Source organism: Callithrix jacchus, chromosome 20 (assembly GCF_049354715.1).
Source record: "Callithrix jacchus isolate 240 chromosome 20, calJac240_pri, whole genome shotgun sequence".
Lineage (NCBI taxonomy): Eukaryota > Metazoa > Chordata > Mammalia > Primates > Cebidae > Callithrix > Callithrix jacchus.
In genome coordinates, this window is record NC_133521.1 from 44,441,340 (window position 1) to 44,464,297 (window position 22,958).

Consider the following 22,958-nt stretch of genomic DNA (forward strand, 5'->3'; position numbering starts at 1 on the left):
GATGATGATAGTGATGATGGTGATGGTGGCAATGGTGATAATGGTGATGGTGATTATGGTTGTGATGATGATGATAGTGATGATGGTGATGGTGGCAATGGTGATGACAGTGATGATAACAGAGATAATGGTGATGGTGATGATAGTGATGATAACAGAGATAATTATGGTGAAGGTGATGATGGTGATGGTGGTAATGGTGATAATGATGGTGGTGGTGGTGATAATGATGATGGTGATTATGGTTGTGATGATGATGATAGTGATGATGGTGATGGTGGCAATGGTGATGACAGTGATGATAACAGAGATAATGGTGATGGTGATGATAGTGATGATAACAGAGATAATTATGGTGAAGGTGATGATGGTGATGGTGGCAATGGTGATAATGATGGTGGTGGTGGTGATAATGGTGATGGTGATTATGGTTGTGATGATGATGATAGTGATGATGGTGATGGTGGCAATGGTGATGACAGTGATGATAACAGAGATAATGGTGATGGTGATGATAGTGATGATAACAGAGATAATTATGGTGAAGGTGATGATGGTGATGGTGGTAATGGTGATAATGATGGTGGTGGTGGTGATAATGATGGTGGTGATGATGGTTGTGATGATGATGATAGTGATGATGGTGATGGTGGCAATGGTGATAATGGTGATGGTGATTATGGTTGTGATGATGATGATAGTGATGATGGTGATGGTGGCAATGGTGATGACAGTGATGATAACAGAGATAATGGTGATGGTGATGATAGTGATGATAACAGAGATAATTATGGTGAAGGTGATGATGGTGATGGTGGCAATGGTGATAATGGTGGTGGTGGTGGTGATAATGGTGATGGTGATTATGGTTGTGATGATGATGATAGTGATGATGGTGATGGTGGCAATGGTGATGACAGTGATGATAACAGAGATAATGGTGATGGTGATGATAGTGATGATAACAGAGATAATTATGGTGAAGGTGATGATGGTGATGGTGGCAATGGTGATAATGGTGATGGCGATTATGGTTGTGATGATGATGATAGTGATGATGGTGATGGTGGCAATGGTGATGACAGTGATGATAACAGAGATAATGGTGATGGTGATGATAGTGATGATAACAGAGATAATTATGGTGAAGGTGATGATGGTGATGGTGGTAATGGTGATAATGATGGTGGTGGTGGTGATAATGATGGTGGTGATGATGGTTGTGATGATGATGATAGTGATGATGGTGATGGTGGCAATGGTGACGACAGTGATGATAACAGAGATAATGGTGAAGGTGATGATGGTGATAATGATGGTGGTGGTGATGATGATGATGATGGTGGTGATACTGGTGATGATGAAGATGACAGTGATAATAGGGAGGTCAGTGATGATAATGTTTATTCCTAAAACTTTCTGGGCATATCAGATCTCTTTATTTTCATCGTTGGAAACAAGGCTTCAGTGATTGACTGGAATGAAGAGATATCAAAGCTATGCCCACTTTTTCTCTTTTCAAGTTAAATTCTTTGCCTGAGATTTGGCCAAAGGTTTTGGATAAGTGTTCAACTAGACATTTATTAAAAAGCAACATACACATACAGCCTAAAAAAGCAGTCGTACTAGAAAAGAAAAGGGTTCTTTGTGTTTTGCTACTTGGCAATGAGTTTGTATTAAATCAGAACAAGACGGATTCTGTGTAGATAGGAACTCTTGGAACCAGCTTTGCTAATGCCCCAAGCTGCACATGGCCGAGTGCCTTTCAACCACACCTGTGCCTTTTATTGAATTTGGGAAGGAAAACTCTTGGTCCAGCTTGTTCCATTACTAATTTAGCACTGCAAAGCAAAACAGTAAAGAGGAATAAATTTTCCTTGGACCCTCAGCCTCTGTATAATTTTGTGATCATCCATTAGCAAGAAAAAGGCATGACCATTTTCCTATGTCCCCTCAACAGTGGAGGAATGTCTCCATTCCCAGGGTGCTTCTGGCTTCATCCCATATATGAAGCCATCATGTTCATCTAGTTTGGGATAAAAATCCCTGTTGAGGCAAGGGCCAGGCTAAGCCAGCGAACTCATCATTCTCATTCATTCCTCTCTCCCTGTGATAAGTCATGGAGAGGAGATAAAAGGAGATGAAAAGCAGCGCTAAGGGAATCCCGAGTCTTGCTGCTTCTATCCCTCCAGCCACAGTAAGAGTGAAAGTGTTTTTGCTAAATTAAGGACCGTACAAAGCATGTAGTTATTAATCTTGTACTACCAGATAGGATACAAAGAAAGTTTTATTATTGGAGGTTTTTTGGTTGCAATGAAAACATTTCCAACTAAAGAAAAAGGAATTCATGAATTATTCTGGCATGGCTCATGGAGTTGAAAGCAGAATTCCAGAACCAGGTCTCAGAAGGATGGGAACTGGGACAGCTCGGGAGCCCCCAGAGACCACTGTCAGAATGAGTGAACACCAGCTCTTTCTAGCCTTGGGGTCAATTAACACCAGATTCAAATTCCAGGGAGGGCAGAGTTTGTCAGGCTGGCCCCACTTGGGTGACATGCCCAGTCCTTGGCCAAAGGGAATGCCTCAGTTTATCTGTGCTGTTTTAAGAATGTACCATGGGCTGTGGGGCTTACAGAACAGATATTTCTTTCTCACAGTTCTGGAGGCTGGCAGTCCAAGATCAAGGTGTGTCAGGGCTGGCATCTTCTAAAGCCATCTGCTTGCTGTGTCCTCACAGTCTTTCCTCGTGTGTGTGTGTGTGTCCTAATCCCCACTTCTTTGAAGGACACCAGTCCTATTGGATTTGGGGCCTCAACCCTGTGACTTCAGTTAACCTTAATTGCATCCTTAGAGACATTCTCTCCAAATATAGTCCGTTAAGGTTAGAGTGTCAATATTTGAATTTAAATGAAGGGGCAGTACAATTCAGGTCATAGGAGGGGAACTGGTAGTTTGACTGATAAATCACTTGGAGGGTGGAAACCCAGAGAAAGCAGGATGAACCTGTAATCCCAGCACTTTGGGAGGCCAAGGTGGGTGGATCACACTGGGTCAGGAGTTTGAGACCAGCCTGCCCACTACGGTGAAACTTTGTCTTTACTAAAAATACAAAAATTAGCTGGATGTGGTGCCATGTCCCTGTAGTCCCAGCTACTCGGGAGGCTCAGACAGGAGAACTGCTTGAATCTGGGAGGTGGAGGTTGTAGTGAGCTGAGGTCACACTGCTGCACTCCAGCCTGGGTGACAGAGTGGGACTCCATCTCAATTAAAAAAAAAAAAAAAGGAAGAATGAATATGAATTTTGGGTCCAAATACAGACACTCCAGAGAGATCAGTGAGCATGGGCCAAGCACCGCCATGCTGGAATGAGTGTGACCTGTTGCCATCCTCCCAGAGGCACACGTTTGGGTCAGGATTGGCAAAGGACCCCAATACAGACAGGGTCCATGAAACCAAGGGGTGGAAACAGAGAGGAGAGGCTTTTAACTGTTCCTGGCAAGGTGCGGCCAGGTAGGCTTCAGAGGAAGAGGCAAGCCTGAGCCAGAGGATGAGCAGCCATCTCCAAGGGGGTCAGTGAGCATGAACTCAGAGCTTCACAGTTCCTACGGGATGCTGTATGCTTGCTGCTTGGGGCTTCGGCCCTACATGGGTGTGATGGAGACAGTGGCCAGGGCTCAGCACTCATGCTGGGGGAGAACTTATGGCCTTGTTTTCTGAAAAGCGACCCAGGCGACCCCTCCCCCTGTGACTGTGGAAAACCCCTCACCGTGCTCTCAACAGGCCTGGAAAACTCGCTCCCACACCGATCCAAATGCACTGTTCTGTGCTCCATCCCGGGTGTGATGTAGGTTCATTCATCGGGTTATTATCATTTTCCCCTCAGGATCTTGGAAATCAGTCACTTGCTAAAGTAACCTCATTCAACACGCCAATGGGTTTTCACCCATCCATGGGCTTCTGTTAAAGGTCACATAATTGTATTTTCCAAGGCTCTCGAGCCACACCAGGTCAGAGGGTTGATTTCACGAGTTGTCATTTTAACCCTGTGACAAGCGAGTTGCAGGAGATCTGAGGTAAGTCTTTAACACTTGCTATCATGTGTTTAATGATAAAAGGAATGCACTTATCTTAGGAAATTTGGAAAATATAGAATATATATGTAGAAAAGGGAAACTACATATAACCTCACTGCCAAGGGGTAACCACTGTGAACATGTTGATATGTGTTTGATTACTTTCTTTTTTGAGACGGAGTTTCGCTCTTTTCACCCAGGCTGGAGTGCAATGGCACGATCTCAGCTCACCGCAACCTCCGCCTCCTGGGTTCAGGCAATTCTCCTGCCTCAGCCTCCTGAGTAGCTGGGATTACAGGCACGCACCACCATGCCCAGCTAATTTTTTTGTATTTTTAGTAGAGACGGGGTTTCACCATGTTGACCAGGATGGTCTCGATCTCTTGACCTCGTGATCCACCTGCCTCAGCCTCCCAAAGTGCTGGGATTACAGGCGTGAGCCTCTGCGCCCGGCCGTGTTTGATTACTTTCAAGTGTCATCTCTGCCTGCACACACAGAACACAGTCCCCACAGCAGTACGTGAAGTCCTGTGCGGAACCCCATTCTGCCCTTCTGCTGCAGAGGGAAGCCTGTCCAGGGGCTCCTTATTGGGAGAGCATAGCAGGATCCGAGCTGCTTCCTCCCATGGGACGACGTCGGGATTTTTATCAAGCTCCTCTTCCTGGGCATGCACCTCACTCCAGTTTATGCCCTCCCTAAAAATGTGGTGATAAACAGCAACTTTCCGGCACACACACGTCTGTGTGCATCTCAGGTTATTTCCCAGGGATCACAGCCTGGAAGCAGAATGATTAGAGCAGAGATGAGAAACTTCAATTTCCTGCTACACATGGGCAGTTGCGAGTCCTGGACGTTCATGCTCTCGGGTGTGGGTTTGCTCTCTTGCAAGTCTCACCATTTCCAGTCTTCACTTTCCTGTCTCTGAATCTGGCTGCTGCAGAGGCCAGGGTTGGCAGGTGGCGTTTCAGCGGTCACTCGGATCACTAGCTCCAGGACAGTTTCTCCTGAATTGTGCTGGTAACACCTTTCAACCCACCCTTAGGCTTGGAAAGAGGCGGCGCCCATCATTTCTGCTCCCATCCCATCAGCCAACACCCAGTTACCCAGCCCCACTTAGAGGCTGCAGGGTTGGCCTGTGGTGTAGCGTTACCGGGGCCAGAGAGAACCCTGATACTGGATGCTGGTGAACTAGCCACCCTTTGGCATCAAAAATGATGAAACTCTCCATGAAGATTACACAGCTAGGAAGGGGCAGAGCTGGCATCCAAGCCCAGGTGGTTCGACCCGGAGCCACAGTCCACTTAACTCATTCACAGACCCTTGCTGTGGGCCCAGCCGTAATTCACCCTGGGATTGAGCAGTGAGGAAAATGGATAAAAATATGAAACAAAGAAGAAAATGAATAATAAATACGTGAGTAAGTAACATAGTGGTATGACTACAGAGAGGAGCCGACAGGTGGGACGGGGACCCAGGTGGCCGCAGGGTCAGTGTAAGCCGGCCCCGGGTGATGCGGGTGGCGCAGGGGCATGGGCACAGAGCTACCATCTGGCCGAGGGCTCATGGATCTCCAGCTGCTGGGCTGGAAGCAGTCTACAGGGGGCCAGGGTGGGAGCCGACGGCAGTCGCCCAGGTGGTAGGTGGACTAGGGTGGTCTAGGGCAGCAGCAGCAGAGGTGGGAGGGGTGCAGGCTTAAGGTGAAGCCAGCAGAATTTGCTGATGGATTGGGTGTGGGTGGGAGGGCAGGGTAGTCCATTGACGCATCCCCGGGGTTGAACTTAGCAGCTTGGCATGAATGCAGGAAGAACAGGCATGGATGGTGGGTGTCGTGGTGTGAGGGGAGGCAAGGTGTCAAGAGTTTAGGTTTGAACGTGAGAAATCTGCAAATCCAAGATCCTGAAGGAGTGAGTCCAACACCACAGAGTATTTTGTCTGGGTGCCTGGCACCTGGAAAATCCTCAGGAACGCTATCTCCTGGGCCGACTCCCTGCTACCCCAGGGTGGGCAGGGCCCTGGGCCACATGACCTGCTCGCTGCTGTCTTTTGGTGCCTGTGGCTCCTCGCGTTCATCTCCCACGTGAAAACCCAGGAAATATGAGCTGCGGCTGAGTGCGGGCCATCCCAGGAGTCAGGGAGATGGATGCTCTGTGCGGAGACGGGGCTTCCCCCGGGGTTAAGGCTGGCGGGAGCGGCTACTCCTCTGCCCAGGCCTCTGGAAACCCGATCACTCTGTGTCTGTTAGGAGGAGGAACTCACTGGCAGGTGATTATTTTTGCTTTCCCACTTCATATCAAACACACCAAAGATCAGACCCTCAAAGGCCAGCTGTCGACAGGGAGGCTGGAAGGCAGCGGGCGGACGTTCCTGGTGCTCCTTCATGACCTCGTTAGGTCGCTAAGCGGAGAGCCCCTCACCCCAGACCTTGGAGGCACACCCGGCAGGAGCTTCGGGCCAGGCTCTCTGGATGTCAGGAAAGCCCCTGGGACTGTTCTCTGGGCTTGATAAACTCAGGTCTCGTTTCTTCCAAGAAGTTTCCGTGCCCCAGGATGCCGCCTACCTGTTATGTGGCCTCATAGCACCTGCCCCTCACCCTGGCTTCCTAACACTGCATTCTTGCAATCATTTTTATTTATTTATTTATTTTGAGATGGAGTCTTTTTCTGTCACCCAGGGTAGAGTGCACTGGCACGATCTGGGCTCACTGCAGCCTCCCATTGCAACCTCGGCCTCCCGGGCTGCTGGGTTTACAGGCGCCTGCCACCGCGCATGGCTAATTTTTGTATCTTTTAGTGGAGAAAGGGATTCACCATCTGGGCCAGGCTGGTCTCGAACCCTTGAGCTCAGGATCCACTCGCCTCAGCCTCACAAAGTGCTGGGATTACAGGAGTGAGCCGCCATGCCCGGCCTCTTACAATCGTTGTATCAATCATCCAATATGATTTATGAGGCACCCATCTCTCCCACAGGACCGTGAGCTTCCTGGGGAGGAAGGTCCATGTCTCTTTGGTTTCGTTAGAGCCACTCCAGAGCCTAACACCTGACAGAGGATCAATTCATACTTATGGATTGGCTATTGACATTATCTGTGCAGAATGGAATGGAAAAAGCCAGGCTTGTGAGCAAACACAGATACAAATCATCGTCCTCTTCCGTCTTGAGCTATGAGGTTGTTTTTTTTTTTTTTTGAGACGGAGTTTCGCTGTTGTAACCCAGGCTGGAGTGCAATGGCGCGATCTTGGCTCACCGCAATCTCCGCCTCCTGGGTTCAGCCAATTCTCCTGCCTCAGCCTCCCGAGTAGCTGGGATTACAGGCACGCACCACCGTGCCCAGCTAATTTTTTGTATTTTTAGTAGAGACGGGGTTTCACCATGTTGACCAGGATGGTCTCGATCTGTTGACCTCGTGATCCACCCGCCTCAGCCTCCCAAAGTGCTGGGATTACAGGCGTGAGCCACCGTGCCCGGCCCAAGATTTTTTTTTAAAAAAACCTAAATGACAGGCATTTACCAGTAATCTGAAACCACTGGTTCCAACCTGTGGCTACAGATGTCACTGCTGAGAGGGAACAGAGTCATTTTAAGGAAGTCTGGATGTGTGGGCCCCGCATTACATTCATTTACATTTTTAATTATGAAAATTTCCAAACACTTAAGTAGGCAAATAGTCTAATGAGCTTTCATAAACCTACTAACTACATCCAAGTTTTCAATACTTTGCCCTGCCTCCCAGATTTCACATCATTTCTCTCCTAAACAAATAGTCATCATTTTTAAAAAACAGACATTTTCTTACCTAATAGCGAAAGCATCCCTAGAGAAAATACGGTCTTGTACGTATGAATGGACTATTATTTTTACCAGTATATGCTGTTCCCCTTACTGGCTTACTGAACTCAATGGAAGAGTGTTACGGAGTTGACAGGAGGCATTTTTCTCAATACACACACATTAAATCAGGTCATCAGGCCCTAAATCTTCAGGGTTACTGTCCTGAAGAGTCCACGACATCCTTTTCTGACATCATACTTGGAAAGGTCGGAAAACTCTTATTTAAAACTTCATTTCAGCCACAACCCCATTTCTCCCCCAGCCGACTCTTGATGGAAATTGCAAAGGGAACAAATTGGGGAAGACTCAGGACTCCTGTGCTTTGCCTGGTTTCTTTTGCTACTTTCCCATCCAAGTGTTCCCAGGATAAACTGGCATCAGACAAGGGGTGGCTGGAGGGGGCTACCCCACAGAGCGTGGTCAGGGTGAGTGCAGCCTGGAACTGGCTGTAGTGTCTGAGTTGTCTGGAAGGATGGACTTAGAGACTGAGTCCATGGGATAGCATTGATCTCAACACAGGTCATCTGCATTCTGTGCTAGTGCGATCGGGTTTTAAATGTCGATGAAGGACTGTACATTTGTGTCTGTGAAACTCTGAGCCCTTCATTTCAACTGACTGAGATTCTTTATTTGATAAACATTTATTAAGCACCACTTAAATGCCAGGTCATAAGTGTGAACTTTTATAGATGCATCGAGTCCAGCTGTTTACCATCTGTTGAATTATTACCATTCTCACCCATTCCACGAGATCTTCTTCTGAGTTTTGTGAATCTTACAGTTTGATGCAATCGTCTGTCTTCAGCCCAGTCTTCCTGCTGTTGATGGTGTTATTTTGTTTTGTTTTCTGAGATGAAGTCTCGCTCTGAAGCCCAGGCTGGAGTACAGTGGTGCCATCTCAGTTCACCGCAACTTCCACCTCCCGAGTTCAAGCAATTCTCCCGCCTCAGCCTCCCGAGTAGCTGGGACTACAGGTATGTGCCACCACACCCAGCTAATCTTTGTATTTTTAGCAGAGACAGGGTTTCACCATGTTGGCCAGGCTGGTCTCGAACTCCTGACCTCGTGATCCGTCCACCTTGGCCTCCCAAAGTGATGGCACTACAGGGGTGAACCAGCGTGCCTGGCCTCAGCCAAGTTTTGATAAAACAAGAGCTAAGTGCAGAGCCCTGAGGCAAGGTACGAAGGACTTCCACCTGGGTGAACCCTCCTGCTCTAACAGACTCCGCGTGCACGTGCTTGTGTCTGTACACACTGCATCTCTCGTACAGAAATGTTTTAGATGGCCAATTCTAACGAAGATGCTATGAAGCATCTTGACATAGTTTTAAGTTGTTTACCACTTTAGCAAACAGGAAAAATATATTTGTTGAACATAGAGTTTTCCATGTCTGTTATGAACTTTAAGTGATACTATTGAGGAAGAAGGGGAGCCCTCCAAGGGCCCTGTTTTGAAGGGAACATTTGCCCTCTTTACTTTCAACACTGTCGAGAAGCTGAGGCTCCACCATAGTTTCTTCATTTTTCATCATAGTCTCACTTGACAAAAAAAATTCCCATTTTTTTGATCCCATTGTGATCGTCTTCCATATCTTTATTTTCTGTCTTTTTATTTTCTTATACTACTCATGTCTTCCTGCTGTTTTCCCACTTGGCTGCCCTATCAGTATTTAGTTTCTAAATATTTATTTTCTAAATTGCTGTGCTTGCCGCGTTTAGCCGGGAAACTCCATTTCAATGAATCACTTGTAAATTCAATCATCCATTTGTTTTCAGCCCTGGCTGTGCACAGAATTGCCTAGGAAGCTTCCGAAAGTCACCTTGACCCCACCGCAGACCAATGAAGCTAGAATCTCAGGAGGTCCAGGTGTGGATATTTGTCAAAAGTTTCCCAGACAATATTGTCACGCAGCCAAGGCTAAGAAAGGCTGATTTCAAAGATATTACTAAATGTTTCTATGAACAAGATAGGGGAGGGTCCTGGCGCAGGGACAGGGAGGGCTTCCTGGAAGAAGAGAAACGTAAGTGTTTCCTTGCACAGCCCCAGCTGACTATCCCTAGTCATATAACTGAGCCTTCTAGATGTCCAGCACGGCTGAGCCTTCAGGGGAGGCAGCTCTAGCCATCCTCTGACTGCATTTAGAGCAACCGCCCAACTGAGCCCAGCCAACCTTCACAACTGTAAGGTGTAATGATGAATATCACTTTAAGCCACTAAGGTAAGCCATTTGGCAATGCAGCGACAGGTCACTGAAACTGCAAGCTAAGACCAGGGGCAGCTGAGAGAGACTCAGTTGAAGAGAACCTTGAGGGCTCTCCTAGCCAAGGCAAAGGGAGGGAAAGTCCCCAGTCCAGAAGCAAGCGCGACTCCTTTGTGGACTGTGGGAAGCCAGTGTGGCTGGAGCCCAGGGTCTGCGGGGAAAGCTCCGGGCAGCCAGATACCCACTGTCCTGCTCACAAACAGCAAAACGAGGAGTGAAAACTCTCCTGCTCATGATTCCCTCTTCCAGTGCCTAGCAGAGCTGGTGGAACATCAGGCTCCTGTCCAGCTCCAGCTCTGAGTCATTCATCCTTGTTCACCTCCCCACAGCGAACATTCTGGCTCACCCAGCGTGTTGGGCAGGAGCTCACGGATGGAGCCATCTTTCTTCTCTCTGGTTTGGGTTCAGAGAGGGGCTGGGATCAGTTTGCTCTACAAAGTCTCAGGACAGAGCTTTTAATGGGAGATACCTCTGAGGCTTTGTGTACAAGTTGGTGAAACCCCAGCACGGACAACCTCTCTTCTCCCTAGCACCGCCGTGGGCCTCTGGCCACAACCAGGGCTGCAGCTTGGTTTTAATAGGGGCTTTGTAGGAATACTTTATACCTCATGAAAAGCAGCAACCCCACGGAGTGCAGAACTTGGGAAACCACACACACGGAAAAACTGCGCTCTGTGCCTGCACACCCTCCAATCCCCAGGTCTCAAACAGGCTCAAGCTCCTGAGTGACCACCCGCCCTGCCCTAGATGGAAGCATGGGACTGACCCACCCCTGGATCTGAGGTATCCTTGCAACTCACGTACCAATCAGAGCCTCGCTGACTCCTCCTGCCGGGACTGGCTCATGGTGTGCAACCAGCACGGCCTTTCAATACCACCAGAGCCAGGCCCAGGTTTCTGGATAGACTGCAATTTAATGCAAGCTTCAAGTTGCTAGGGGGTCACCTTGCTGCATCAAGAGAATGCCGGGAATAAAAATTAAGCCAATGAGAAGAAAAGCAGAAATGCAGAGGGACTGAGCCCTGCTGATGGGGGAACCTGGGGATGGGGACTTGCCCCCAGTGAGGCTGCTCCCGGGCTTTCTGATTTTGAGTCCACGGGTGGTCTCTTTGATTTCAGCCGGTTAGAGCTTGGTTCCTATCACCTGCAGTGGGAAGTATACCCCACACATAGGGAGATGCTTACTGATCATCACAGAGCTCTTCATCAGGAGGCTGACCAACCACATGTTCTACCTTTCCTGGGATACTTGTGGTATGTTGTTGCTCTGGGGAAACGATTACTAGTACCTCTTTTCACTATCAAAGTATCCTTTTTTTTTTTTTTGAGACGGAGTTTCGCTCTCATTACCCAGGCTGGAGTGCAATGGCGCGATCTCGGCTCACCACAACCTCCACTTCCTGAGTTCAAACAATTCTCCTGCCTCAGCCTCCTGAGTAGCTGGGACTACAGGCACGCGCCACCATGCCCGGCTAATATTTTTTTGTATTTTTAGTAGAGACGGGGTTTCACCATGTTGACCAGGATGATGTCGATCTCTTGACCTCGTGATCCACCCGCCTTGGCCTCCCAAAGTGCTGGGATTACAGGCTTGAGCCACCGCGCCCGGCCCCAAAATATCCTTTTGAATGATAAATCATATGTCACTGTTTCGGTTATCTATCACTGTGTAACAAACCACCTTGAGGGTCAGTGGTTGAAAACAGCCACTGTCTTATTTACACAGGATTCTGCAGCCCAGCCTGGGTTCAGCATGGTGATTCTTCTGCTTTTTTGCAGGTGGTTGTTTGTGTGGCTACATTTAACTGGTGGGTTGATGGGCTGTGTTCAACTGCAGTAGCAGTGCTGTCTGTCTGAGTCTCAGTGCTACTCATTTTCCGTGTGGCCATTCCACGTGGTTCCTTCCGTGTGGTCTCTCCGACAGGTGGCCAGACTTCTTATATGGCAGCTCAGAGGTCTCTACAATGCAAAAGCAGGAGCTTCTAGGACCTCTTAAAATAGAGGCTTGGAATGGCCACAGCCCCCTGGCAGCCCTCTTATTAAAGTGGGTCACAATCCCAGCTGGATTGAAGGAGAGGGGACTGCACAAAGCTGGGAATCCCTGCAGTTATGGCTCCTCGACAGTCACCAACCTAGGGGACCATCATTGTAACCCTTTCACAGCCCATCCGCCCTTAGCTGGAGCCCAAACAAGAACCTGGAGTCTTCAAGGAATGAGAGGGGTAGAAGGGACACATTAACTCCTCTCTCTTTGATTTCGGCCTCAAGAAAATGAAGTCTGGGATCTTCTTCCCGACTAAGGTGTCACCCCCACAGCAGCAGTAGCAGCATCACCCAGAATTTGTCAGAAATCAGAATCCCAGGCCCACGCCAGACACATGGAACCCTAATTTGCATTTTAATGAGATCCCAGGGGACTCAAATGCATCTTAAGGCATGAGGAGAAAGAGCTCTAGACACTGCACCATCTCAGAGAACATGCACATCACGTTTGTAGTGTTTTCCATCTCTGCAAAACCCAGAGAATGGTGGCAAAGGCTGCTGCCACCATTGCACAAAATCACTCCTAAGGGGAACCTGGAAATGAGAAGCAACCTTTCTGTTCTCAGACATACGTCCCAGCAAATAAGGCTCAGATGTGGCAGGGAGAGGGGACAGCTTGGTTTCAGACAGTGCATTCTGACCACTCGCCCAAAAAGGGCCCCTTCCAACCCAAGACTCTGGGAATCCAGGAAATCCCAATTTAGCAGCTTCGGAGACTGGCAGCAAATAGAGAATGGAATCCGGAAGGCGCTTACCATTGTGAACGCGAAGTCTAGACACTGGAAAGGGAGCCACCTAGGCAGGAAGAAGTGAAAGTCCCTTTCTCAGCGATCTACCTTCCAGGAAGCAACAACCCAGCAGGTCTCCACAAAGCCCTGAGGCTGTGATTCAGCAACCCCTGGGGCAGGTCCAACGCACTGTTATCATACTCCCCGAGCCTCGTCCAAATACTCACACACCCGGCCTAGTGCTTCCTCGCGATAACACCAGTAGCAGGACCAGCCCGGTGTCATCCTGCACAAACAGGTGGTGTTTACGTACGGTGTGTCACCGAGAGCCATCTGAACAGCCGCGCCAGCCGAGAGCAAAGGGGGCTGATAAAGGCAGCTTATCACAAAGGATTAGCAAGTGTTATTTTCTTTTTGTTTGTTTGAAGTTCAGTATTTGGACAATCTCCGTGAACCCTGGTGCGGCCGGGGCCAAGTTTAACAATGGTGGGCAGAGATTGCCGGGTGAAGATGAAATGACATGAGTGAGCCGGTGCTGTGCGGGGGAGACCCACTGCAGGGATTTGTCAGGCTGGGTTTTGACGGGTGGAGACAATATGAGGATTAATGAACCGCTTTGGCTTTAGACAAAATAACCACGTAAAGCAAAACTTCTGTGTGCACCAGATCGGGGCTTCTCAGCCTAGGCTGCACGTTAGAGTCACCTGGGGACTGTTGCCACTTTGCCACACAAGGGCTGCCCCCAAAGCGATGAAATCCCTGGAGACTCTGGAGGTAGGTGTCCCACATCTGTTCCTTAAAGGTCCCCCCATGTGCAGCCTGGTTTGAGAAGTGGCTCCCTGGACCAAGGCTTCTCCAGCTTTCATGTACATTCCAACCACTTGGGGATCTGGCTAAAACGAAGATTCTGATTCAGCCTATCCAGGGTGAGGCCTGGGGTTCTGCATTTTTAACACCCTCCGGGGATGCTGGCACTGCCGGTCCAGGACCACACTTGGAGCAGAAGAGAGAATGGACTACTGTCCAAATGTCCCCAGCATGGCCCCCAAATCACCTGTGAGGCTGTCGGAGAGGTACAGGGGTTCTTGTAGGTGGGGGGGCAGGGTGATGGCCAAGTTGCTAATTGATGGGAAAGAGATGAACAGAAATCTGAGTGGGGGGCACCACTGCGGGGGCTTGAGATGCTCCCAGAGAGACTGCCAACGGGCGAACGAACACGGCTGGGTTTTGTCAGTTAACCAGGTGTGGGTTGGAGAATAAACTCTTGGCCAGGCATGGTGGCTCATGCCTGTAATCCCAGCATCTTGGAAGACAGAGACCAAAGGACTGCTGTAGCCCAGGAGTTCAAGACCAGCCTGGGTAACATAGTGAAACTCCATCTCTATGAAAAATACAAAAATTAGCTGGGTGTGGTAGTGTCCACCTGTAGTTCCAGCTTCTCGGGAAGCTGAGATGGGAGGATCAATTGAGTCCAGGAGATCAAGGCTGCAGTGAGCCAAGATCACGCCACTGTGCTCCAGCCAGGGCAACAGAGCAAGACCCTGTCTCAAAAAAAAAAAAGAAAAATCTCATGGCAAAATTTTAAAAACACATTCACACACTGTAATGTACTCCCATTTAAAAAGCACAATGCCATGGTTTTTTCTTTCTTCTTTTTTTTGTTTCCTGAGATGGAGTCTTACTATGTCACCCAGGCTGGAGTGCCGTGATGCGATCTTGGCTCACTGCAACTGCAGCCTCCTGGGTTCAAGCAAGTCTCCCTGCCACAGCCTCCCAGGTAGCTGGGACTATAGGTGCCTGCCGCCATGCCCAGCTAATTTTTATAATTTTTTTAGTAGAAACAGGGTTTTGCCATGTCGGCCAGGCTGGTCTTGAACTCCTGACCTCAGGTGATCCACCCACCTTGACCTCCCAAAGTGCTGGTGTTACAGGTGTGAGCCACCATGCCTGCAATGCCATGGTTTTTAGCATATTCCCAGAGTTGTGCAAACATCACAGCTGTGTAGATTTAGAACATTTCTCACCTATAAGGGTGCTATTTCAGGCGGCCTTCTTCCCACCACCTCTGGGAAGATTGCGTGCAAGGATACCCCAGTAGGAGTTGAAAGACTTAAGCCCCCAGCTGGAAGCACAGGGTGTCATTATAACCTTAGTAAAGGGAGGTTGTGGACACAAACCATGTCACTGACTCCAGGAAGCCCTCTGTGATGCCCCCAGGGAGATTACATCCACTTCCTTCATGTTCTCAAGGCACCCAGCTCTGCTGCTATACCCATCAGCCTCCCGAACCAGGCTGGGTATCTCACCAAGTCAGGACCTGTGTTTTCATAAATCTAGCCCCAGACCCAGCCTCATGCCAGACCACAGTAGGGTACAGTATAGGTGCGGGCTGCAAGATTGCGCCGAGACCCTGCTCTGCTGCAGTGTGAAAGTCTAGAGAAGGGTAGGGTGTGGTCTGCCCTTGTCTTCTATGATTTTAGTAGAGAAAACACTGAATTACCATGAAGTCTGCATCTGAAGCTCACATTCAGCACCCCAGTATCCTCAAGTGTAAAATGTCGATGGCATCCCTCCCGGGCCATTAACCATCCCTGGGCTTCTATAACCTGGGAAGTATTAGATCTCCTCGAGGATAGAACTGGAGGCAGTGAATGGAGTTCAAGGTTTGAAAATTCTCATTGGATATGAAGAAACAGAGATTCCCCTGAAGCTGGAGTCATCTTTTAGGTTGGTGAGTCCCCATTACCGGAGATAGTTTAAGTAAATGCTGAGCCAAGATGTTACCTAGGAAACGTGGGTGACCTTGAAGATCTGATGTAAGCTTGCACTGTGTGTGTGTGCGTGCGTGTGTGCGTGTGCGTGTGTGTATATATATATATATGCTCTTTAAGTTCTAGGGTATATGTGCAGAATGTGCAGGTTTGTTACATGGGTATACACATGCCATGTTGGTTTGCTGCACCCATCAACCTGTCATCTACATGAGGTATTTCTCCTAATGCTGTCCCCCGCAGCCCCCCATCCCACAACAGGCCCAGGTGTGTGATGTTCCCCTCCTTGTGTCCATGTGTTTTCATTCTTAAACTCCCACTTATGAGTGAGAGCATGCAGGGTTTGGTTTTCTGTTCCTGTGTTACTTTGCTGAGAATGATGGTTTTCAGCCTCATCCATGTCCCTGCTAAGGACAAGAACTCATCCTTTTTTATGGCTGCATAGTATTCCATGGTGTATATGTGCCACATTTTCTTTATCCAGCCTATCATGGATGGGCATTTGGGTTGGTTCCAAGTCTTTGCTATTGTGAACAGTATTGCAGTCCGCATGTGTGCATGTGTCTTTAGAGAATAATTTCTAATCCTTTGGGATATACCCAGTAATGGGATTGCTGGGTCCCATAGTATTTCTGGTTCTAGGCATAAACTTGGACTTCTGTGATGAAGTATTTCCTTCAGGAAAAAGATGTATTTTCTATTACTACGCACTGACCATGTGATGCTGAGTTTTGGGGGCAAGCTGACCAGGAGGAGAATGGTTCCACGGACGAGTCAGAGGACCTCAAGAAAGAACAAGTTAATCTTCACCAGAAGCCCATAAAGGGTTCTTCTGGCCCTCGTCAGTGGTTGCGAAGCCTCTCAAATGCTGACGATTCCCTCCCGATATTTTTATTAAGGTGTTTTTATTGAAGATGGCAAAAGTGAAATCTGTATTTTCCAGAGAGTCTCATTCATGGAAGCAACTGGGTAGAGATTCTGGAAACACATTTGAAAGAGAGAAAGACATGCTTGGTCCTTATGCTCTTCCCCCCTTCCCTTCTACGTCCCTGGATCATGGAGGCCATGCAGGAACAAGGACCATGAGGGTCAACTGTCAAGGATGGCAGGGCAGGAAGTCCCAAGGACGTAGATCCATGATGACACTTTTAGGTGAGCACAATGGCCCTGAAGTAGCTCCACACATTGATACGGTGAAAAGGTGTTTTAAAAAGAGCTCTGATAGCTCCGTTTGTTTAAGTCACAGTCGAGGTTTTTTTGGTTGCAGCTCAATGCATTCCTCACTAAAAGCAATCATGTTTCCTGGCCCCTCCTAGGTGCAATAGAGATGGCAAAAACAAGAACAAGTACCTTTGGCCACTTTCTGTCCGATTCCACAGGAAGGCCCCGCCCTAGTCACGACTCCAGGACGATGGAAAATGGCGGTTTCTGTGTCGAGTGTCCTCAGCGTTGACACGGTTGGCATCTTCGGCCGGCTGCTTCTCTGTGGCGGGGCTCTGCGTATCGGAATTACCATGAAGTCTGCATCTGAAGCTCACATTCAGCAGGCTCTTCAGCAGCATTGCTGGCCTCTGCCCCTAGATCCAGTAACGTCCCCTCCTCCCTGTTTCTGACAACCAAAACCGCCTCTAGACACTGCCAGACGTCCCCTGGGGAAGCATTTGAGAACCGTCCTTGGAGACATGGTGGGATTTTGGCTTTGACTCGCTGTGGGATTTTCAGTGGAGGAGGAACCAGACCTGACTATTTTCAGAGCATCTCCTGCTCCCATGTGAGAATGGACTGGGCAGAGGAGGTTCAGAAGGGCCCAGGCACCAGTGAGAAGGAGACTGAACTAAGCGGGCCTGTCTAGAATGCAGCGGGAATTGATGGGAAGGGGTGGATCCCGGTTGGATTCTCAAGGTGGAACGGTACTGTTTTCTGATGGACGGGGTGTGTGTGACCCAAACAGAAGACCTGGGGCAACTTCAAGCTTTTGGTTCCGTGGAGATGCCATTTTCTGAGGCGAGAAGGGTCGTGGGTGGAGCAGGTTACCAGGCACATCCCGAATCTGCAGACACTGGGGCTCGGGGGTGATGATGTGGTCTCCAAGGGGCGGTGCACACTCTGCACCTTCGGCAACCAGGGTCTTTACCTATGACCCAGTCCTGGCATCAGAGATCCACCCACAGGCACTGTGAAGACAGTCACCACGTTTTTCCATACGGTTTGTCTTTTTGGAAAATTCCTGAACATTTCCCTGAATGAGACTGAAATCTATTTTTCCAGATTTTTATTTATTTATTTACTTTTTGAGACAGAGTTTTGCTCTTGTTGTCCAGGCTGGAGTGCAATAATGCGATTTCCACTCACCACAACTCCACCTCCCGGGTTCAAGCGATTCTGCTGCCTCAGCCTCCCGAGTAGTGGGATTCTAGGCATCGCCACCATGCCTGGCTAATTTCACATTTTTAGTAGGGATGAAATTTCTCGATGTTGGTCAGGCTGGTCTCAAACTCCCAACCTCAGGTGATCCACCTGCCTCGACCTCCCAAGAGGCTGGGATTACCAGTGTGAGCCACTGTGCCTGGCCCATTTTTCCAGATCTTCAGGGGCAGTCAATTAATGCATAAGGTCAAAGTACTAATCATCTATTCATAGACCAGTCACCAAGCCTCCAAGGGCATGAAGTGAACAAAACCACCTGTGATGCAGAACACAAATTCTACCATTCCCACTGAACCTTGTCAGAAAGGAGTGGCAGTCACAGGCAGCACCCAGGGCGTATGGGACGCTGCTGTATAAACCTCCACCCATCAACAGTCACCCAGCTGCCCACACGGTCCCCAGCATGGAGCAGACACCTCCTTTGTTTACAAGGTGACCCAGCTGGACTATACCCAAAGCATGCACCAGAGACAGCCATTCATTTATCTGTACTGCCTGCTTCCAATAGTCAGATTCTCACGAACAAACCTCGTTCACCCACACCAAAAATAACATGAAGGAATGCAGGCCCTACTTGATGCCACACAGAGCTTCACGCACGCCGTCACAGACGGCCAAACCAGGACCCTTCTTAGGAGCTTTTCTGAACAAGGCAGAACGTTGATACTGACAGCTTCCCACGGGCTTTCTGATGAGACCAGCAGAGTCCAGCCAAGAGCATTTTCACAGACTAGATTCAACTGTGATCAGAGACGCCCTCATCATGCCTTTCTGCTCTGGGTCATTAAGCCAAAGAGAATAAAGACATTAACTCAACATGAACTGGAAACAGATTCTGATGCAAAACCCACAGAGAGAAGAGAAAAAGTCGATTCCTGGACAGAGTTTGAAGCGCCTCGCTCCACCCGATTTGACGATTTCCTTTAGATTATTCTATCAGCCAGGGAGGACTAGGTTTGCCACAGGAACACACAACCCTCTTTTGTGTGACCTTGATCTTGTTTTACTACCGTTCTTCTGCCAGGAGCTCTGACCCCACCAGCATTCAGACATCACCAGCCGCCACGGCAGAGACGAAAGAAGTCGTAGTAATTGCACCCCGGAGTAACAGCCTCCGGTCTGAGACATATCACTTCTCCACACAGTTAGCTGCTTTAACCTCGAAGCCACAGAGAAATGCTACCTGGGCCTGGAAGCTGGCAATAACCCTGATGGTTACGGTGACTCGTGTTTTCTTTGGCTGCCCAGATGCATGCAGGCTGCTGGCTGTTTTCAAGGCTGCATGGTAATTATTTTGTAATAGTTGTGGTCAGTCCTAATAACACATGGTGAGTAGTTCCCAGGTGCAGGACACCTTGTCCCATGCTGTCTTTCCGTGAATTCATTCTTTCATTCATTCAGCGATTATACACGGGGTGCCTACTGTGTGCAGAGTGTTAGGCTGAGCAACTCACAACCATGATTCTCCTTTGGAACCACCCTGTGAGACAGTGCGGCTGCAATGGCAGACCCGCTTCAGCAAGCTGACACAGAAAAGGGAATTTACTGAGCAGTTCCTCTTACACAGTCTCTGGGATGTGTGACAACCAGGAGCAATGCCCAGATCCCACTGGAGTGCGCTCCAGTAAAGACGTCATGGCTAAGGCCTCTGGGAGGTGGCATCACAGCACTATGATGAGCCGCGGCAGTCGTGATGGAACCCACAGAGCCAGATCCCTCCAGCACCACCCTCGCCCAAGCCTGCACCCATGTTGCGTCCTCCTGAACCAGGGCATGACATGTTCCCGCCTTCCTGCAAGGGACACTGAGAAACTCACTTTGGGAGTAGGAGGAGTACCTGCTGCTGGAAAGCCTGGACATGGCAGATGCTCAAGACAGGAAGCCTGTTCTGTGGATGACAAAACCGGGCCTCAAGAACCTTCAAAACCACAAAAACCACCAACCACCACCACACACCAGGTTCCCCAGCTAGAAGGGGTGCAGCAGGCTCAGTCCAGCTCCAGCCCATTACCAGCTGATGCCCAACAGCCCAGCAGGGCTCAGATGAATGTGGCATCAGGGCATCCTCCATGTGGCACACATTCTGGTTGGGATTTTCACAGCTAGGTCATTAGTCATGTGTCTAGACAGACCATTTCCTTCACTGTCCTTGTAACATGATGGGTTCTCCCATTAACAAGTGCAGGGAGCAGAGAGCCCGGCCCAAAGACAGCACCTTCCTCCTCAGCTTCTTCTCAGCCTTCCATGTTCCCTGGCTTCCTGGCTGGCTCCTGTCCTGTCTGCCCGGCTCAACCTACCCCTCCCTCACTCTCAGGAGAGCCGAGCTGCTGCCGTGGGCAGGAGGGAGGTCCTAGGGTGGTACAGTCTCACCCTCAGAAGGCCGCTCGGACACCTTGACCTACTGCATTTGCTTCAAGCCCACGAAGTGAAGAACCCACATTTGCTCTTGAGAAGACGGGCACCCTAGATTCTTGTAACAGCTTGTCCTGCCCCGCCCCAAAGCCACACAGATGAGCCACACCTGCTGGCCCACAAGCCCCCATCTGGTCCAGCCTGGGATTGCCACTCAGGGTTTCTGCTCCCACGCTCTGGGAAGGCAAGCTGTACTGCTTGCTGGTCTGATTCTGTCTTCAATGAAAAAAAAAGGAGGGAAAGCCTCCTTTCTTAAACCAACCCCACCACGAGAAACCTTAAACTATTTATTTACAGAAGCAGAAATTAAACATCTTTGCCCTTGACTGACAGGAGCAACGTTTTCATCGGACGCAGACTTCTTAAAAAAACGGAAAAGAAAGCCGTCCACCCTCCACCCCGACCAAGCTCCTCCCCCTGCCAGCCTGTGCCTCTGCCATCCACCTAGAGTTGCAGAATTGGTTGTTATTTGCCTGACACGTCTACATATCTTGTCTCATTTGAAGCTCACAGCAACTCTGGGATGTGATCTCTTTCTCTGTATCAGAGTAAATGAAATGAAGCTCTGTTAGAGGGCAGACTCCAACGGCAAGCGGGGGTGGTGACCAGCAAGTCACAGGGCTCCTCCAGCATACCCTACTCTAGAATTCAAAGCTGTCTTTTTTTAAAATAAGCAGACAATTGGTGCAGGGGGAGCGGTGGACAGGCAGCTCCCAAGCCCATGGACAGAGGAGTGGCTGATGACGAGGGTTACTGTGGGCTGAGCAGGCGTTTGCAACACCCATCTTTTCTCACTGACCCTTGGCCATCTCCTGGTTTCCCCAAGCCCAGCCTCATCCTTGGAGAGGTGCACCCACCAGAAATGTGGAACTCAGAGAATCTGGCTGTGAACACACAGTGGACAGGGTGCTGATGTGGAGGTGAGGGGGTCCTCTCATCCCTCTGTAACCACAGGAAGCCACAGAGGGCCCACTACCCCAAAGCACCCAGGTCGGGCTCTGGGAAGTTCCAGCCAGAGCACTCAGTGTGGGACTCATCTCACCTGCTCAATGACTTCAGGTGAAACATTCAGCAGTACCGAAAATCACAGGGGAAGTTTCCTAACTACCCCGCTGCCGGCCCCAAGCACTCTCCCCACACCTCCCTTCGCAAGCTGGAGCAGGCCTGGGCTCCAAGCCTCGGGCAAGCCACAGCGTCTAGGAAGGCTGACAGTGTGGTATGGTTTCTCGCCTTTCTTTTTATAGCAGCTTCTGACGGTGATGAGAAATAAGTATCTTCATGGGGGTCTGTGCTGTAACATTGTTCTTTTAAAACAAGATAAAGGGCCGGGCGCGGCAGCTCACGCCTGTAATCCCAGCACTGTGGGAGGCCGAGGCGGGCAGATCATGAGGTCAAGAGATCGAAACCATCCCGGTCAACATGGTGAAACCCCGTCTCTACTGAAAATACAAAAAATTAGCTGGGCATGGTGGCATGTGCCTGTAATCCCAGCTACTCAGGAGGCTGAGGCAGGAGAATTGCCTGAACCCAGGAGGCGGAGGTTGCGGTGAGCCGAGATGGCGCCATTGCACTCCAGCCTGGGTAACAAGAGCGAAACTCCATCTCAAAAAAAAAAAAAAAAGTCACAAAATGAGTCGATTTAAAGAAGAAACAGGGAAGGGTAACAGTACAGACGGAACACATGATGCCATCGGGAACCGTGACGTAGGGGTTTGGGAACAGTTTTCTTTCAGCCAGATTAAATGTGGGCAAATGAGACATAGCGTGTATTTCAAGGATCTCATTGGTTACCAATATGTTCATCGACATTTTCAATTCTCCCCTACTGCATGCGTTGTATTTCCCACCAAAGGAAAGAAACACTTACCTGTGGAGGTTACAAAGAGAAACTCGTATGGCGGACAGGAGTCTTTTCCACTCTGTCTGCCCTGATTGGAGACACCCTGAGACCACAGGTTGCTCTCAGCTCTGTGGATTCCCAGACGGCAAAGCTGGGGGTAGATGGCTGACTGGGGAGATTGAGATGATGGTGCTGATGGGACCCCTGGGTCACCAGCGCCCAAAGGCTGCTGCCGTGTGCAGACTGGACGAGGGTTACTGTGGGCTGAGCAGGAGTTTGCAACCCCCATCTTTTCTCACTGACCCTTGGCCATCCCCTGGTTTCCCCAAGCACAGCCTCACCCTTGGAGAGGTGCACCCATCAGGAATGTGGAACGTGGAGAACCTGGGAGGAGTGAAATGTGGGTGCCAGGAGCCAGTCCAGGGGAAATGGTTAGCAGGAGGCTCACATTGCTCTCTAGGAAAACAAGCACCTATTCACACTGTCACCACAGCAGTGGCAGGAAGGCCACACCTGAAGAAGCTGTGTTATAATCTGGGGCTTCATTCCAACTTTGTATCGTTTATCACACACT